The sequence below is a fragment of the Gallus gallus genome, chromosome 5, assembly GCF_016699485.2.
Source record: "Gallus gallus isolate bGalGal1 chromosome 5, bGalGal1.mat.broiler.GRCg7b, whole genome shotgun sequence".
Lineage (NCBI taxonomy): Eukaryota > Metazoa > Chordata > Aves > Galliformes > Phasianidae > Gallus > Gallus gallus.
In genome coordinates, this window is record NC_052536.1 from 22,234,236 (window position 1) to 22,253,663 (window position 19,428).

Consider the following 19,428-nt stretch of genomic DNA (forward strand, 5'->3'; position numbering starts at 1 on the left):
TAATGAGTATGCAGCTCTGAATTTCATATATATAAGAGCCAGATGTTTAACACTGAGAAAAAAAACAGCATTTATGAGACATTAGATAGCTCAGAGAAACACACAGTGCTGGACGCAGTCTTCACAGCCTCGTTCAGTACATGGCCTTGGCCTGGATATCTTTCCAAAGATGCTACACTTACAGGTCAGTCCAGCAAGAGAGGGAGATGCAATGGGCATAACAGGACTAATGACAAAGACTTTTCCACTGTAATTGGAAAAAATTGTTCCACCTGCCACTGGCACTGCTGGTTTTCTTCCTGTTCCCAAGCAGTGTGAATCAATAAATAAATAGGACTGTACCGATCTTTCGTCTGCAAGAAGCACACACAGCTGTGAAGGAAATAGAGGTGGAACAATATAAAAAGTCCAACTAAATACTGCTAGGATTGTGGATATTTGGATAAACTGGGTTAAGATTCTTGAAGGAAGTCACAAGTAACTACTGGCAAGTCTGCAGTATTAATAAGGGAACAGACAAGCCAGTAGCAAAAAAGTAAGTAATCTTGTGCAAATATCATTTAAAAATTGGAAGAGGATGTGATTGTTAAATATACTAGCAGCCCACCTACTACTGTCTACATTGTTTTTCTCCCTTTTTCAAGATGACTTTCAGTGCATCTATATAAATAGATTAAACCATAGAGGTTTTTTATCTATAAATAGCACACACAGTTCTGCAAAAAGCACCTTGCTTACACTGGTCAGAACAAAAGAAAAGATGTACTGGATAAGTGGAGAGGGTGATGGCGACAGTTGGTGGTTCCTGAGGCTGAAATCTGTCATATAACAACAGCACTGTGGCATAAGCTTACCTTGTCATTACTGTTCACCTACCTTCATCTGCACTGACTAATTATGGAGGTGAAACATATACCTACAAGCCTTGCTGTCTTCTCTCCTTAAACTCTTGGTTAACAAATGTGATATTGACACTACTTCCTGTCTCTAGTCACTAGAAGATGCACTGGCTAATCATATGCCAAGACAAATGAACACCCTCAGGTAATCCAACCCGGTGGAAGAAAATGAAGCAGCTGAGAAGGTACTGAGATATTTTCCAGCAGGGATAAGGAGCCACTACCAGATGTTGACAAAAATCAGTCAGAGAAAAGCAGGTTTTCTTTTTTATCTTGCACATATTTTCTCTATCAGCTATTTCTGCAATTCTCCTGTTTAGTAAGGTCTGATATTCAGCTCCCACCAATATTCTCTAATCCTTCTCTGATAGTTGCCACTGCCAGAATAGTGAATCTCTTTAAGGCTAAATTTCTTCTTAGCGATATATTTCTCTTCCCCAAAAACATAAGAGGCTTGGAATTTGCATTTCAGCCAGCTGGTGATGAAGGAGGATGTCTTGAAGCAAAAGAGCAATAACATTTGCCTCCTACCACAATTTAGGGTAGCTCAGAAATCCATCCACCCTTTCTCCTTCCTACCCTGTTCCATCCTCCTGATCTCCTTCCAACACTGCAGCAAGCTGTGTTGAGAGCCCCAGCAGCGCGGGGCTCTGCAGCTCTTGGCCTGCTGCACTCTGCAGCAGCTGTCGAAAAAAGCTTTGTTTGCCCAACACAGCAGTTGGTTGGCCAGGTTGTGCTCACTCATAAATGGAAACTCACAGCTGCCCCACCACAAGCCAGCTGTGGGGCTGATGATAGCCGGGCAGTGCACTTGTGGTCAGACCTGCAGCAGACACGGTCTCTCACCACAGCACTGAATGTCAAGGCTTTGGCCACGTGCGTCCGATCAGGCAAAGGCACAGGCATTTAATCTGCATTTAATCTGCAGAAATGTTGTGATTAGCTGCAAATGCGGCATTTGTATTAATGAAAAATGCTTCTTAAACTTTGTTTCTTTGGTATTATGTTGTGCTAGAAAAATATATTTATTTTTACAGCTGAATTCTAAAGAAAGTCAGGAAAGTCTCCTGAATAAGCACAGATTATTCCTGTAGCAACAGAATCTCTAACAACAGAAAGTTCTCACTCGTTGGAACAAGTGCTTTCTCTAGATCAAAGTGTTGTCTGTTTTTATTACTACTTTCATTATGATGCAAAGTGAACATATTCCGATTGAGAAAGCAGATAAAATATTTCAACCATTACTAAGTAGCAACCTCAGCTCATTATTTTTGAAATAAATACAGCTCTTTAATCAGATCATTTCACGTGGCAGTAATAAGATAAAATGTTCACTAGTAGTTAAAGTTCAGGAAATAACAAAAGTGTTTGAATAAAAACGTCCAATGCTAAGTGAAATTCTGAAGTTCTGAAATGAACTTATTCAGAAGCAGTTTTCATTTCAATAAATTTTCCTGAGGAGACTTCACTGAAATTTTTAGGTTAAAAAAAAAATTGCCGAAACATTTCTTTTGCTAGGCCATTTCAATTACACTTTCTCACCAATTCTATACCTCTATAGACTTCCTTGGTACTTTGGTATTTTTCTTCTGCATATCCTTATCTGTCACTTCCTGGCTGAAGGTGAAGAAATCCCCATTCATCTTTCTAGTTGTAATGAAATTCGCTGTTCCAAACTTTGAGGACAGGCATGTCACTTAAGCTCAACTGCTTTGGCTCTGTAAAGCAAGTGATCAGTAGTTCTTGTCTCACATCAAGTTCAAATCCAGAAACTGGGAAGCATCTACAACGCACAGATATGTCCCTGAAGATGGTGAACTCCCAGTCCTTGTTTCTGTAGCAGTTCTCCACTCCATTTGAAGTATTCCTGCATACTGCCTTTAGCACCTCTTTGCAGGCAGGTGGCTGCAGTGGAAGTAAACAGGTCACCACCCTTTGGAGGCGGTGAAGAACACTCTAGAAGTCTAATAATATTCTTGTCTCTTCTGAAGATTTCCAAATTTGGTATCCTTTGCATATAGACTAGAGATGCAGTCTTCACATCACCTCTAAAAAGTGCATGCAAGTTGACTAAACAGCACACAGCCTACACATCAGGACATGAAGCAAAGCGGTGCACTTGACTGGTATTTAGGTGACCTTTCCCTGCCTACTTGCATCTATCTTCCTGTCCCTTAATACTTGGCCAGTGTTGGATGTCAGAAAAGCAAACAAGTCCCTGGCACATCTGTGCTCAGGGCATGGCTCCAACATGGGACAACTCAGGCTCCTAATCCCTGGCAGTCTGACTGTTCCTTGAGCAGGGCCAAACTTTCTTTACAAAACAATTAAATCAAAAAATTTTCATCCATCGATGCCCAAATATTTTCTTGTAAACATTTTAGGCTCTATAGATATTTACCAGGAAATGTTTGGATTCCTGGTGGTCTTCAAGCAGCCTCAGTGCTCTCAGATGAGTAGTTAAAGAAGCAGCAAGCCTTGTCACAGCTTGGCAAAGCATGAAAAGCCTGAAACCAAGGGTCAGGGTCCCAGATTTCACAGCAGCCTCATAGGACAGATCAGAGACAGCCGGTCCCGCAGACTCCTGGTCTATCTGGGGAGCCATATGAGCCAGGAATAGAAACACCAACAGTTTTCAGCCTGGTCCATTTGCAGGGAAGTTAAACCACAATCTCAGCAGTCTTAGTAGTAGCTGTTTAGAACTGACATCCTCATTCCTTACAGGTAAGTGTATCATTGTGAAGGTTTTCAGCAGCCTTCCTTCTTCAACAGAGATATGTCTCTCTGAATTTTTGTAGTTTTGAGTAACTGTGATGACAAAACTTGTTTATAGTTTAAATCAAGCCTCATTCCAAGGCAAAAACACACTGCAATAATCCAAAGAGAATGAGAACTCATGCACTGGATGACAGAGTCATCAAAGGCTGTGTGCGTGGCTGCTCTTTTATCATTTTCAGGCAGGTTCTCTCGTCTTCATAAAGATCACTGCAGCTTCTAGTTAATGTAATGACCTTTACAGAAAGGATGGAAGAATTGCACAAGGCTACAGAGGCACTCTTGCCCTTAACCATTTGGGGAAAGTCTTGCAATAGATCAAATCAACAATATAAAAAATAAGAGCAAGATGATGCAAAGTAGTGTCAGCACAATAACATTCACCATTCTTTGTCCTCAAGACTATGTTAACACACCAGGTAGCATTTTCACCAACTCACTGTGGACAGGGGACAGCATTATTCTGACTATAAGAAGAGAAAACTAGAAAGAGTCACAAGCAGGACTGATGGGACTTTTACCAAGGGAAGTCTGGGGGAAAAAAATGTCTGGATGTCCTGAGTCCAGCCATTTTATCATCAGCTAGAGCACCACTTGTCTGGGAGTTTACAGTATTTACACTAGCATTATATGTCACTCTATTACAGTATCACCTAGTGGCAATCAGCCAGGATTTGTGAGAGGCTTTGCATGAATACAGCAGCATTAGATCACCTATTCAAACATCTTTCTCACACATCAAATACATCTTCTCTTTGTTAATTTCTCATTCGCCAGGTAATTATTTTCCACAGTATTTCATGTAGAACACGAAGAACAAAGCCTAACATTTAAGATAGACATTAGTCTTTATATGTCTCATAAGTAATAATTTCATGAAATCGGAGTGGAGTCTCCCTCCTTGGATCTTCAAAAGCCACCTGTACAAGGCCCTGGGCACCCTGCTCTAGGTGGCTCTGCTGGAGCAGAAGCTTGAACTAGATGGCTCTACAGGGCCCTGCCAACCCCAGCCATGCCATGATTCTGTGGATCAACAGATCCTGATGGTTTCAGTCTTTGCTATGTATGACCAATAGTAGTGCAACTCCAGACTCTCTCTTCTGGTATTTCAGTTACTGAAGCTGAAACACTGAGTCATACACTTCCTTCTGTCAGCAGTGCCTTTGGTCATCCACAGGGATTCACCCTCATGATAGTGAGAGGTTGCTTTGTTAACCTGACTTTCTGCTGGGAAAAGACCCTGTCATACGGACTGAAGACCACCAAAGAATGCCTTCCTTGATTTCCTTAGCCCTGGCCCTGATCAAGTCCCAAATACCGCAGCACTGCTCTTGCCTTTGTGCCCTGAATGGCGGTGAATAGATGTAATTCATGCTGCACAGTCACTTCCCCTCCTGGGTGCGGTTTTACTGCCTTGGCCTTGCCTACAGTTTATGTTGACAGAAGCTGACTTAAACGAGGATTAAATATAGTTGTGCCTCAGCATGACTATTCACACATACAAGGAAGGTGATGAAAAATTAATGAAGTTATTTTACTTTTTAATATGTTTAAAAGCTGTCTCCTACTGCTATTCTCATTTTCAGAATTTGACTGAGAGCTGGAAGCTAATCCTCCACTGCTTTGCATTTTTACAGAGAAAACCACTACTATCATTACAAGGTAGGATTCTGCAACTTCCAGTTTTCAAAAATATAAATACAAAAGCATTGCTGAGAATGAGATCTAAGCTACAAGGTCTTTAACTGAAGTCAAATGAACTCTGCTGATTTACCCAAACCGGTTAAGCAGAGTAGGTCTTTACCAGAAGCTTTGTTTTATGTTTGAACTTCCCAAAGAAATCTGACAGTAACTGACCAGCAAGTGCAAAATTGCATAACAAAGCAGCTAGCACTCCTCATTTGAAACTATATCTGGTTAAGAAAAGCGATTTCTTTTATATGAGCCACCCTAAACAGGAATAGAGAATAACAAAGAAGATTATGGATAGATTTTGCCACATATCCATCTAGCTGCCACTTCAAGTCAGAATAATGTTTAACATCCACTACAGTGGTTCCTGACTAATGCTAAATATTTTCATCTCTGCCTTCCAGATACTTTTGTTGATCTACCTTAGCTGTGAATAACCAGTTATTTGTTCCAAACTATTACACACCACTGAAGTCAAGCACTCGTTTTCATATACATTTACTTTTTCTGAAGCTTTTTTTTTTCCTGTCAGTGCTCATAAACCCTACTAAAACAAAGCTTCAACACTACGCCATTAACAACAATTCACAAAAATAATTTGATTGTCTGTACAAAAGAAAGATCAGTAGTTTCTCAAGTAAACAGACGGGCTTAATTATAATGCCACAGACTGGCATTTGGTATTGCTTTTCTTGAGATAAATTTACATGAAAAGTCTTTCAAGAAGGTTTGTTTTGCTGGAAGAGCTAGAACGAAACACATTTCAAAATGTTCCAATCTTAAAATAATGAAGAAGGTACTAAGTAAACTCAGCAAGACAGTGAAATCGTTAAAAGCAGAGGAGGCTCTTGAACAAATGGATAACCGGTAAATGCTGTAAAATGTTTGAGATGCAATCAGCTCCCTGCTTGTAAGAACACTTCACTCTGGTAACACAAGGTTGGCTGATCATCCCTTATCAGAAAAATACAGATTTTTTACAAGCCGGAGTTTATACGCTGCCTTCTTAAATGCAAAGGAGAGATTCTAAAACTCTGTTATGAGGATTGTAGATAATAATACTTACATGGGTGCAGCATCACCCAAAAGGAGTTCTTTAGATAATACAAAGTAAGATTTCTCTGTTTGGAAGAGACAAATAGAGGTGGAATAGCACACCTAGAATATGAAGAGGGAAACATCAACAGTTTAACTCTCAAAATACAAATGTGTCATATTCTGGAGAAATTATTTTGGGAGGTATTTTCAAATATCAATCAAAATTATCTATAAAAATTCTCTAGCTGAACCTGAAGAAAAAAAAATAACCAAAAGGTGATGTATAGGAGAACATTATAAAAATGACCTTTATTATCTCCATAGTTTGATTTATTAAATCATAGTCATTAAAAATCAGATACTGAATAAAAAGGAAATAAGCACAATAAGCACAGAAACCATTCTTAAAAGTTATAAGCAAGAGCTGAATAAAAGCCCCACACCAGATGTAGTCATAGTACTCTAATCTCGAGCCCATGAAACATTTAAAAAAGAGCAAACACTTGCTGAATGTAGTGGATAACAAAATGAAATATTTAAGCAGCAATTCACTGTTTATAGTAAAGAATGAAATATTAAGCCATTAATCAGAACCTTATGGGACTCAGTCCAACAAGTAGAATTGTCTGGTAAAATTCAGAAACTTTGACACTAACTTCTTGCCCTGCTCTGGTCAAAACAATCCAAGCAAGCCAGAAAGTAAGAAGATTTTCAGAAAGAGCCCAGTGGCAAAGAATCAAACACAGTAACCTAGAGCACATAAGCATACAGAATAAGGACAGAATGGAAAACCTACAATAGCATATTTCAAGAAGCATGTTCAGGAGACGTGTTATCAGATCTGTTGTCAGATGCGACACCAAGAGGCAATTATAACTGGTTCGTTAAGTGGCAAAATTATTCTCATTACAGTATCTACAAGAGTTATCCTCCAAAATTCTGACATCCATTAAATATCACTTGGTAATTAAAAATCTATTTACTAATTGGTCACAGAATACAGAAGTCATTGAATTAAAAGAAAAAAATCAAACTTGAAATGTATCTTAATCAGAATGAAAATGAAAATATTTTCATAACTTGATTGAAAGAAACTATAGCAAATAGATGATTTCTTACCAGGGAGTAGGAGAAAGGCAAAGGAAGGAGAAAGAGGGAGGTTCAGTATAAATTTATACTGTTTGCTTATGTTATTTATAATATTCCCAGACAAGAAACAAAGTACACTAGCTTCATTAGAAAGTATAATGCAAAGGCTGAAGTTTCCAAGATCAAGATTATGTCAAAAATATATGATTCATAGCTGTTTAAAAAAGACAAACTGCATAAAAACTATTAAGTTATTTAGTCTAGATTGTAAATATGAAATAAAAGACTGAGGTGGTATCACGCAGATGATAAATATTTGCTCCCAAGCTAACCAGCACACGAGGTTTCAGTACTGCTTAGCTTACAGAACGTGTATTTCTCCCTTGTTATCTCAGAAAATACATAATGTCGCCCCAGATGTCTATATGAATTGCAAAACAGTCTGATCTTCCTTCATATTGACAATATGGGAATACTGGATGGTAAAAATATTTTGAAAATCCATCTTGAAAGCTGTTAGAAAGATAGAGACAGAACTTGAACAGGACTTATAGACATGTGTATTGGGGTTTGGTCTATCCAGAAGATTTAAGGTAGGCCTAAGGAAGCTACTCTTGTTCTCTGTAGGATAAAACAGAAGCAATCTTAAAACCATGGAGCCAGGCAATAGTTCCCACTATTTATCACTGAAAAAAAAACAAAAAAAAAAAAAAACAAACCAAAAGAAAACAAACAACAACAAAAAACTATTAGTATAGTATTTAATAATGGAAGACAACATATTCTGTGAGATCAGTGCCAAGCAAACTCACAAAAATGGACAAAAGTAGTACCATACCTTGCAAAGACAAGAGAGCAGAAATGCTAAGCCTATGAAGAAGCTTTGATACAGACATAAACCTGTGAAACAAAAGGAAGCAAAGAACCTTCCCAGGCAGAAATAAATGAGTTGAGTAGTCCAACTTCTCTAATTTTCTATACTTCCTTTCTTCCGAAGTACTTTCAGCTCTTCCCTACTAGCGAATACTCGGCTCCACGATGAAGGTCTCTCATCTGTATCAAAACATGGCTTCATCTGTATCATTTGAAAACAGAGCACAGCTACATACAGTGCACATTTATTTATTCTTGTCACGTAGAAAGTTATGTCAATTTCCTCTGTAACTATAACTGAAACGTTTTATTGCGCATGGCTAAAATATCTATTTTTTAATTTTGAAAATCGCTTTTAATTTCACAACAAAAACATTATTTTCCTGGTTTCTCTGTTTCATCTCCCCACTCAAGTGCTTTAATTTACAAGTACCAACAAATTAGTTAAATCAATAAACAACATGCAGAGATGCAAAGAATAAGTTCTGTGAAGCAGATCCAAACCATCTTCCTTTCTTCAGCACCTTGGCTGTCTAGGTGAATTTAGGTCTCAGTTGTCACATGCATGAAAGTGTTCAGAACCACAACATCATCATGTATTCTGAGATACACACATGTGAATTGAAGTTGTACACACACTTCCAAAGTAGTTTGCAGAAGTCGAGACAGTAACAGGGCTGTCATTACATAAGAAGTGCAGATGTCAGATGAAAACAAGGAAGCAAACAGCTTGGCCAAAAAGCTAGACAGGTACCAGGACAGAGAGAACTCTAATTTCTGTGAGTAGAAAGCAGATTTGACAGAAACTCTTGCTTTTGCTTGTTGAAGTTCTGCTCACTTCAGAGCTACTCTTGCTCAAGTTATTGCTTTGTTTGAATAAAGAGGCAGAAGCCTTCCCTGTTGCAAAGGCAGAGCCAAGTGTAAGCCCTTTGTACCAAGGGCAGACTTTCCACATGTGAATTTGCTTCCCAGAGTCATGAAGAAGAATTAATACAGGTGAGGCAACTCTGCCCTTCAGCTCCAGCCCGCACAGGCTAAATGTCATCCTATTGCTATGGCTACAAAATCTTTTCATCACTGAAACAAGGAGTTGGTATCCTTTATACATTTGGAGTTTAGCTTCTACGTGAGGATGAACCACACGGTATTGATGTAAACTTCCAAATATCCCCAACTTTAGCAGTATACAAATCAAGCATCAATACCAATAGCTTGTGTATGCCTCTCTTCACAGTAAAAGAAAACAAGAAGAAAACCAGTGATACAATCTGGGACAGGCAACAAAATATTGATCAATTCAAGTTTCTCTCTCTTGAAATATTTTATGTTTCAAAGCACTGCTGAAGAAGCAGTATTAATAGTAAGGAAAAACATACACTTCAAATCAATGAATGGTTCCAAATTAAGTGAAAAATAGCTTATGTTCTCTGTTGTGCAGTTTCTTTATGTTCAGGAGAGGTCAAAGGTCCTTGACATTAAGACTCCAGACCATACCTTTTGCCGCTCCCAGCCTCTGCTGAAGAACTGCTGTATCACCTCGAGCAAGCCACTTCCCCTCTTTGTGGCCCCGCTTTCTTCTCTGTACTGAAGAGATAATACAACAGTCATACTCAACAAGCTATTGTACAAGCTGTTACATTCTGAATTGTACAGCAGAGACTGTCTGTTCAGGTGGAAATATAAAGAGCCTTATGTTTCCTTTGCTGCTCTTCAGAGAATTTTGTTGCTTTCTGTACTTCTTTACGCTGAGACCATGAACTGCAAGTACTGATAGACAAGGGTGAAAGCTCATCTCTCAGCATTGCCAGCCTGCCTAGTACTAGGCAATATCTACAATCATATTAAAATCTGCCCCTCTGTTTCTCTCTCCCCCTCTCACACGCATACACAATGCACCACCCACCGCACCCATCTGACAGCCAAACAAAGTCCAAAAAAAGATTCCAAATTCTTCTAGGATTATCTGAACAGTACCTTGGAAAAGTTTCATTTCAATAGTTTTATTACAAGCACAAAGATTTATGACTGCATAAAGTGCAAGTTACCTACCCTATGACCTGTCAAAAATAAAGAAGGAATCAAAAAGCTTTACAAGCTCGCCATCCCACAGGTGCAGCACATCCCCCGCTGCAGCGCAGAACTGATCTGCTTCAAGCAATGAGACACAGTCTGAAGGCATGACAGTCTCTCATCCATGGAAACCTAACAAGTAAAACAGCTATGGAAAATTACTTCAAGCAGCAGTGTCTTTACCTCCTATGTCATACTACATGGTATTAACACTGTAAACTACACTTTAGAAAACAGCCCTGCATTATCAGCTGGAGTGTGTCAGTATCCCTGCTGCTCAGTTCTACTATTTCAGTGGTCAAGGAAGGAATTTAGTGACAATGTCATCCTCAGCTCTTGGAGTACAGGTAATCCACCAGTATCTTCAGGACAGCAATGAAAGTCTATGCACATGTCCACTGGTTAATATGTTTGCCTTCTTATGTGTATCATCTATACAAATGGGTGCAGAAATTTCTTTCTGTCTGGGTATGGAGTCTAGACATAGCACTGCATGGTGTGAGAAAAGGCAGGGTAAGGCAACAGACAGTGATTTTGGAATGACAGTAAGTGAAGTTTGTGATAAATTTATATTTTGGGCAAATTCATTCCATATTCTCAGACTGGTCCCAAAGAATGTCCTCCTTCCCATCTATGAGGTCTTTAATCTTCCTGTGCAACTTTTTTTCATCATTAACACATCTCCTCTTGCAGACACGTGATATTTTTTATCAGTTGATGTCCCCCATCATCCCCTTTGTCCTGGAAAGTTTCTACATGAGACAGTAGGTCACTGTGCACCTGAGTAAGGCAACACCTTCCATCAAAACAGAGATGAAATGCAGTCACCTTGAATACAGTGTTATATTAGAGTTTAACATCATCAAGGAAAGCATGAATCCTCATGAATTAAAGGTTTGAGGCACTGGCAGAGGCTGCTCAGAGAAGCTTTGGATGCTCCATCCCTGGAGGCACTCAAGTCAGGTCAGATGGGGCCTGGGTATCCTCATCTGATGAGTGGCAGCCCTGACCATGGCAGGGAGTTGGAACTGGGTGATCTTTAAGGTCCCTTTCAATCTAAGCCATTCTATGATTCTATGAAAGGTTAAGAGGAACAACTTCATCCTTCATGAAGGATCTAGACTTTTAGCAGGAACGGGCCACCTAGAGCATAACAGTGTACAGGGAAAAAAAAAATGGAAAAAGAAAAAGATTGTAGAACACTTGTTTATCTTTGTAGCTGCTTAAGGAAAGCACATTTCTACCTTTTGTCTCACTTGCAATAAGAAAGTACTTTTTGCATAGAATAACTATTGTCTAGTAGTTCTGCTGTGTATTTCCTTACAGTAGTAATTCTTCAAAAGACTGCCTGGTCAGAGAATCAAGGCCTTTGTTGATACATAGAGTTGAACCAAATTCATACACAGCTTAGAAAGATCTAGAATAATCCCTAATAGAATTAAATGAGCGCAGACTTTCCAACTATTATGCAGGGCAAAGCAAAGAATAGCAAGCCTTCATAGGGCTGCTTCAAGGGGGTTGTTTGACAACAGCCCTCTTACCTGACTGCTATAGACATAATATTAAAGATGAGAGGAAAAAGATCCTTTGTATCCAATAAACATTTGAAAATAAAGAAAGCAGTTTATATTCTTTCCCTGCAGTATCTTTCTGCTCAGGAGAGGTGAAATGACCTTGGCAGTGAGGCTGCAGATCATACTTGTGAGATCGAGTTTCCATTCCCAGCCACTACTGAAGAATTGCAGGACTTCAGAAGTCTCTGCTATTGCACAAAGATTGAATTTCGTTAATAGGAAACAAACAGACCACAGTTCAGAATACTGCAAAGTAGATCAAAAGGTTAGTTCTTCCTTTGAAGGAATAAAGAGGAGCATTTAATACTTCAGCATACCCACGATGCTGACCATAACGCAGGGTCTGCGCTCACCAGCAGCAGGCTGAAAGGTGATAGCAGCAGCCGCACAGTGCTGGGCCCAGGCCCAGCTGGTGACAAATGGGTGATAAAGCACTTGCACTGACAAACAGCAGGACATGCAAACACTGGAAGGTTTCATTGCCAGAGCAAAACATTCTCAAACAGAAATAATAGTTCCCAGAAAGTGGCTTTGCTCTGGGAAAAATGAGGAAAACCCAATGGGTTTGGGTCACAATGCTGGCATTGCACCAGTGTCTGCAAGAGACAGAACCTGGTTTCAGGCCTTCTCATCTCACTTTTCTGTTTGTTTTTTGTCTTTTTGTTTGCTGGGGGGTTTGGGACACACAGCACCTCACACGTTTGGACTTCACCACCTGCCTGTGGGTTCTGGAGGTTTCCCCATACCGTTTTGTCCAAGCTACAGAAGCACTTCTTAAGCATCCAAAGGATATTTATCTCATCTCTTACACAAGTTAATATAACAATCTTGAACTGAATTAAAGGATGAACAGAAAATCCTTTCCTTTTCAGATAAGTTCTGACAAGCAAATGGGCTTTTTTTATTTTTATTTTTTCCACAGAAAGCCATAACTTTCAGAATTGCCAGATAAAAAAAAATCACAGAATGTCAGGGACTGGAAGGGTCTTTAAAGGTGAAAATATTGAACATTTCAATGCCCCCAAAGTGAAACCTCAGGTTCAAAACATGAAGCTGAAGCACAGTATTTTGCTTTGTCTCAGCACATTAATCTTCATCTCCCTAGACTGGCACAGTCTTCTTACCCATGTTCTGCCCAGGAGGCTGGGCCCTCCGTCAGCCCACACTTCAGTGGCCACCTCCCCTCTTGCTCTTTTCCATAGTGCAGGTCCTATCAAGATTGTAGACAAATCAAGACTGAAAAGAACTTCCTAAATCCATTTTACTGACTGAAAAATGTTCAATTGTTTGCTCTTTTTTCCTCTCATTGAAAGCCGTCAGCAGAAAGAAACTCTTGGCAAAACCTATTTGACTGAAAATCTTTCTCCATCAGCTTTTCCTTTCAGACTTCCTATTAAGTTCATAGTTTTATTTTCTTATTTCTAACACTAATATAAACCCTACTTAGACCTCAGCCTTGCTTGTTAACCTTTGAGAACAGCTGGGAAACAGGACAGGATGGAGGGGAATTCTACGTCACTGATACGTCAAGCTATTGGCACAGGGTACGTTCAGATCTCACACAGTAATCTGGAAACCAACTTGTAACTTCCACTGAGGCTACTGGAAAAGCTACTTCTGTGCTTAGCGTGTGGGGCACAAAGCTGCTTTCCCCAGAAGGCAAACGCAATGGTATCTTCGTTTTGGAAGGCTTAGCTGGGACCAGCCAGGGATTGGTCAGGCCATTGATTTTAAAGCATGATGGATCTCAGTGATTTAATCTGTTTGGTAAAGTGCTAGCTGCATACATATGCATCTTTCCCATAATGAAAAAGTTCTGCATAAGGTCTGCAATAAACACTACAATGTAAAAGGAAAAGGAGGAAAAGGATTTACTTGAATCACCTGAAATTGGATATTAAAAAGAAAAAAAGAAAAATAAACAAAACAGTAACCAGCTGCAACAGGCTTTGGCTGATGATTCACCTTTTGGAAATTCTCTCTGGCAGTTATTCTCAGACTGACCAACACTTTGTTAGACACTGTGGTACAGTGCACCAGGCTTCTGCAGATACAAAGAGACACACTGAGCAGCACCAGCCGTGCTCTGCAGTATGTCTCTTACTTCCATTTTCTTTGTGTGAATCCAGCAATCTACATTTGGCAAATTACTGAAATAATGATAATGATAATGATAAAAATAATAAAAGATTGCACAAAGCAATGATCTAGGTTGGTTTCGTAAGTGCAAGGTTGAGCTTCAGCCAAAAGACTTGCCAAACTGCGATAAATGGTCACTATGGGAACAGATGATGGATAAGGGATGATAAAGTCTGGGCTGCCAGTGCAGTTAGGAGACCATTAAATATTAAGTATTGCTTTCACAATGGCACCTTTTTATTCAGTCGTGTCCAAAGGCAGCTGGAGGCCCAGCACGGCTCACGCCCTCTCTGCATGGAGCAGGAGGACAGAACACTGCTGCTCCGTCACCCACACAGGATCCTCCACTTGAACATGACCGTGGTACCACACGCTGGGAACCCATCTTCTTTGCAAACTATGTCATAAACACAGTGGATTTTGCAGGCTGCTTTATGATTTTTTTTAAAGCACTAATTCTTACAAAGTAAACTTTCAGTGCGTAAGCTGTCTGCCAGTATGTGGAAAGGGGCAGAAGAGGAAAGTTCTCAAACAGCTTCCCACATTGTCATCTTTTTGGAGCCTTCAGACAGCTGGTACTGTCACACAGAATTACTGTGTGTAAGTACTGTGTACTGCATACACCTTCACATAAGTTTGAAAGATATCCAGGTGAAAACAAGATTTCCTTGTTCCCACCTCTTTTATTTAAACTGTGCATCTGTCAAGACAAATCTCCAGTATCTACCATAACAAAAACCTACACTTTGTTACACCTCCTTGATAGCAATTCAACAGATATCCTGTTTCTGAAGCTACTGTTCTCTCCACAAAGCTACTCCTATTCATTACTGAATCCTGTCTGTAACTAACACAACGTTTTGAGAATAAGTGCAATCCTTCATGACAGAAAATTTATTCTATCTCTATCTTTATGATAGTCTTGGAGGGATTTTCCCTTTTTGTGTAACTTAGATACCTTCCTCTCAGCTCTGTCTAGATTCAAAGAAGGGAAAACAAGAAAGAATTATCTTAGTGTAGAAATGCTGAACACAAAAGAATGCATTGGCTGCTATTAGAGAGAAAAACCTTTGAAGCAGAGGTTTGTGGCTCTGTTTCATTTATAGCAGATCCCAGTTCTCATTCAAATCAACATTTTTAGAGCACAGGAAACAATGAGCTATCGCATATCACAATCATTTTCTAAACAGTCACCCCAACCCACTGAACTCCTTCAACACTGTAATAAGGAAATAACACTTATAAAACAACACAGTTCTAATTGATGATACATTTATAAGCAAGTGATTGGACAAGGGGTAACAACTTAATTAGAAGAGGGTAGACTTACATTAGATATTAGGAAGAAATTATTTCTTATGAAGGTGTTGAGGCACTGGAACTGCTTGCCCAGAGAAACTGTAAATGCCCCATTTCTGGAAGCATCCAAAGCCAGGTTGGATGTGGTTTTGAGAAACGTGAGGTGTCCCTGCCCACAGCAGAGGTGTAGGAAATAGGTCACCTTTAAGGTCCCTTCCAGCTCAAACCATTCTGTGATGTCATGAAATACAGGCAATGAAAGACTTGGTCATTTTAGCCAAATTGCTATCTTCACAGATACTGTTCTGCACAGAATAGGATCTGGTTCTGAAACAAACCTTTAAAGGCTCTGGCTGAGTACATGAGCCCACACCCAGGCAGGGGAATTAAAGGCAGATAATCTCCTTTCTAGCTTTTAACCCTGGAGTGAGCAGGGGTCAGCTACAGCTTGAAAAGCTTCAGGGCACTCTGTCTACATACTTCTTTCAAACCATTTTTCTCACCTCAACTGCTAGATTGCATCATGTCCTAAGTCCCTCCACTACCATCTTCAACGTATTTCTCAAATTATTACTTCTATTGTGCTCACCAAAGCAACCACAGCGTAAGAACCACAGCTGGCTGTGAGGCTGGTGTGGCGATCATTTTCATCTCACTGCCTTTGTTCAAAGGGATCTTAAACAAAAATGACAATATGACCCTTCATTTTCTGGTGCAATTCACTTTTGAAATACTGTATTTTCAAGTGGAAAGATTTCTTACCTAGACAACCTTCACACTGCTGGGATCAAACAAGCAGGGATCAGAGAACGAGATTCTTACCATAAGAAGGGCTTAACTTAAGCACAGCATCTTGTCGTGCCCCAAACTCTGCAGGGCATCTTGCAGCACTGACCCAGTGCACTAGCTGCATAGCTCACCACGTACCGCAAAGATGCAGGAAGCAGTGAAGAGGAAGTAAGGCAGGAAACAACATAGAACTTCAGACAGACCGTGGGCACAGCAGGGTTTGGCGATCCCAATGAATGGCAGCAGAGCTCTGGCTGCTCCCTGTTTGTAGCAGTCTGTTCTCACAGAGAGATTTGAGCACAACAAGCAATAAGAGATAGGTGTTCTTGTCACTTTGAATGTACAACCGTACCACTGACTACCATACAGCTTAGAGATATGTCCAAATTTAAAGTTAGATACGCAGAATACGGCTAGCAGTATTGATTGCACAGAGTGAAGGACAGAATACAAGCAAAACTCAGCTGAAGGAGCTGAAGAAAATGAGTTTGTGCTGGGCTCCACACTGTGCTGGACCAAAGGTAAGGTGAGGCAATGCTGAGCCAGACAGAATGCATCTCTGAACTTGTCACCAGTCTGAGAGTGATGTAGACACATCCTGGCTGGAGTACACCCAACAGGCAACAAGATTTCGCTTCCTCCCCTCCCTCACACACAGACACATACACACAATTTGAGACATTTCCCTTTTCTTCCCTGGGTCACGTCACACCACTTGCCCCATAAGACAGAGCATTGGCACAAGTATGTTTGTGTGCTGAAGTTTTCCTTTTATGTTTTCTGAGAAGCCTCTCTGGGAAGTGGGAGCCTCATAGCTTTTTTGTTGTGGTGTTTTTTGGGGTATTTTTGTTCGGTTGTTTTTATTTTATTTTGTTTTGTTTTGTTTTGTGAGTGTTTTTGTTTTCTTTAAACCACAGTAGGATTTACTAGGCAGAGCACAGACCAATTCTACTTCCAGTTCCAGGGCTAACACAGTCTCTTCAACTCCTTTGAGTTGTCTGAGCCAGGGCAGTAGGTTACTTCTCCGACGCCTAATTGGGAAGTTACGCAGATCGTGTCATCATTACTTTGAGTGGACTGCGGAGGAAAAAATGATTTGTGCCAATGATAACAAAATCTATGTAACGAGTGTTTAAATCATTAATCTTTAAATCTGTGAGTGGCTACCTCATTAAAGTAGCAAGATTTCCATGCGGTAGACTTTTCAAAACATGAATGTAGGTTGTTTAATGTTAGCTTCTGACTTAAAAAATATTGACCACATTGAAAACTCAGAGGTAGAATCAAAATGAATAGTGCATTACTCAGACCTTTTTCATGAAGTATTCACATCTGGATATTTCTTTCTGGCTACTGCATACCCAGTAAAAGTATTCCGTAAGATTCCCAAGCAATAGGACTACTGTCCTTTCACAGATAAATCCTGCAGGGATTTGAAGGACACTGTAAAAGAATCATAAAAATTACAAGCCCTGTTAATTAACATCCTGCCTGTATGTCTGCCAAAGAAGGGATTATTTTCCTCAGTCCTTTTTCTAAGGTTTGAATCATCCAGCTTTAAAATGGATGAGAAGATCCCCTTTTATTGCAAAGGAGCCCTAATTAATGTTAATTCACAGTTCTGGAGAGTTAATTCGAATTCTGGGCTGTATCTACAGCATTGCATCTATCAGCCAAAAAACACTGAAAGACATTTGAGTTCAGGAGCAGCAGCATCTCTTTCTGTGATATTCTCCCATTTAATTCCTCGCCCTTCCTCCTTTCTGTTGCCATCTATACAAAACCAGGATTCGTTCAGCAGTTTGTCTGCTCCTACTGCATAATCCTCTGCAACACAACTACTGGCAGGAAAGTTCTGGCAGTGGGTAGTGCCCCGTGGCATGAATGAATGAACTTGAACAGAACATTTTATTTCCATGCAAATTTCTCCTAGAAAGAGAGGCATGCTGAGAAACCAGCAGAAGGAATGTCTTCTCACTAAAACCACAGAATTCACAGACAGTATCGCAAATCCATCTATGCAGCACCACCACAGCACTTTGACAATTTAAACTTCTCCATATCTCAGGCTTCTCAGCAGCAAAGTGAGGACGAAGTATTCCTGACAAGGGCGTTGTTCTCTTTCCACCTCAGGACAGGACTCGTAACTCAGACACTGCTGAAGCATTTTCAGACTCCCAGAACTAGGTTATTAAACACGGAAGAGAACCAAATTCCTTCACAGAATGTGCTTACAACAGAGCACAGTGTTTCCTTAAAGGGTCTTTGTATGGTAATGTGACATTTCACAGGCTGCATGTAGGCAATTATCTTGTAAAGAAAAATGACCGATTTATTTTTTTTCCTTGAGAAGAGGCTTTCATTAAAACACATTTCTGGGGGAGCTGATATGCAAGGACTGAATGTGGGTACAAAGCTGATTCAACAGCCAGAGCTGTTGTTAAAGGTACTGGAATTAAGGAGCTTTGGAAGGCATTCAAAGAGCAACAGACCCTGACACTGACTGGAACCAGTGCGGTCTGTTGTGACTGTAACACACTTATTGGTATTGCCCAGATGGTTTTCCACAACTAGCATTCCTACCAAACTCTTTGTTTTTCCACCTATATGCTGTCATCTACCATCTGACACTCATCTACAATTCCAACATCCTAGCTAGACCAAGAAAAGAATAAATTTAGGTCCCTTCAAGAACCTCCCTTAACCACTCCACTTTCTCTGCCACATAATAGCCACACACTGAAGGATCTACACTTGAGAGCTTTTGCCGCAAGGACAAGGAGGCAGGAAGACAGGCTGGGCAGCAGTCTGAACAGACACAAGTGCAAATGTCTTCAGCATTCAACATTTCACTCTGTGTGTTGGATGACAGTGCTTTTCGAGGAATGTTTTCTCCACTTTCCTTTTCCAGGAACTTTTAAAAATAACTGAGGTTTAATTTGAAAACACAAAAAAATGGCAACCAGTCTACTTCTGAGAGTTAAGCTAGAACTACTGCAGCCAGGCATTTGTAAGTTAAGAATGAGTAAGAGAAGAAAAAGAATGTATGAAAATCATTTTTTTTAGAGAAGTTATTGTTCATTCTGAATGAAAACACTACCTGCTTCTGAGCAGCTTCATTCATGAGCCTTTGTTTATAAGTAGTACGTAAAGTCAAGAACACAAAATTATTCACTCCTCCTCCTTCCACC

At 40.0% G+C, this 19,428-nt stretch overlaps 1 protein-coding gene across 8 annotated transcripts in view; it reads right to left on the minus strand.

The window, feature by feature from the left end:
- Window positions 1-19,428, minus strand: part of FUT8 (fucosyltransferase 8) — a 131,594-nt gene that overhangs the window by 103,436 nt on the left and 8,730 nt on the right. For 3 of the 8 annotated variants that reach the window (NM_001398152.1, XM_046941671.1, XM_046941667.1), the window contains one exon: window positions 9,861-9,950. The exons of the other annotated variants lie outside the window; for them this stretch is intronic. The gene's annotated coding sequence lies outside the window, so the exon portion shown is untranslated. The remainder of the gene's footprint in view (window positions 1-9,860; window positions 9,951-19,428) is intronic. 8 annotated transcript variants of the gene reach the window in all.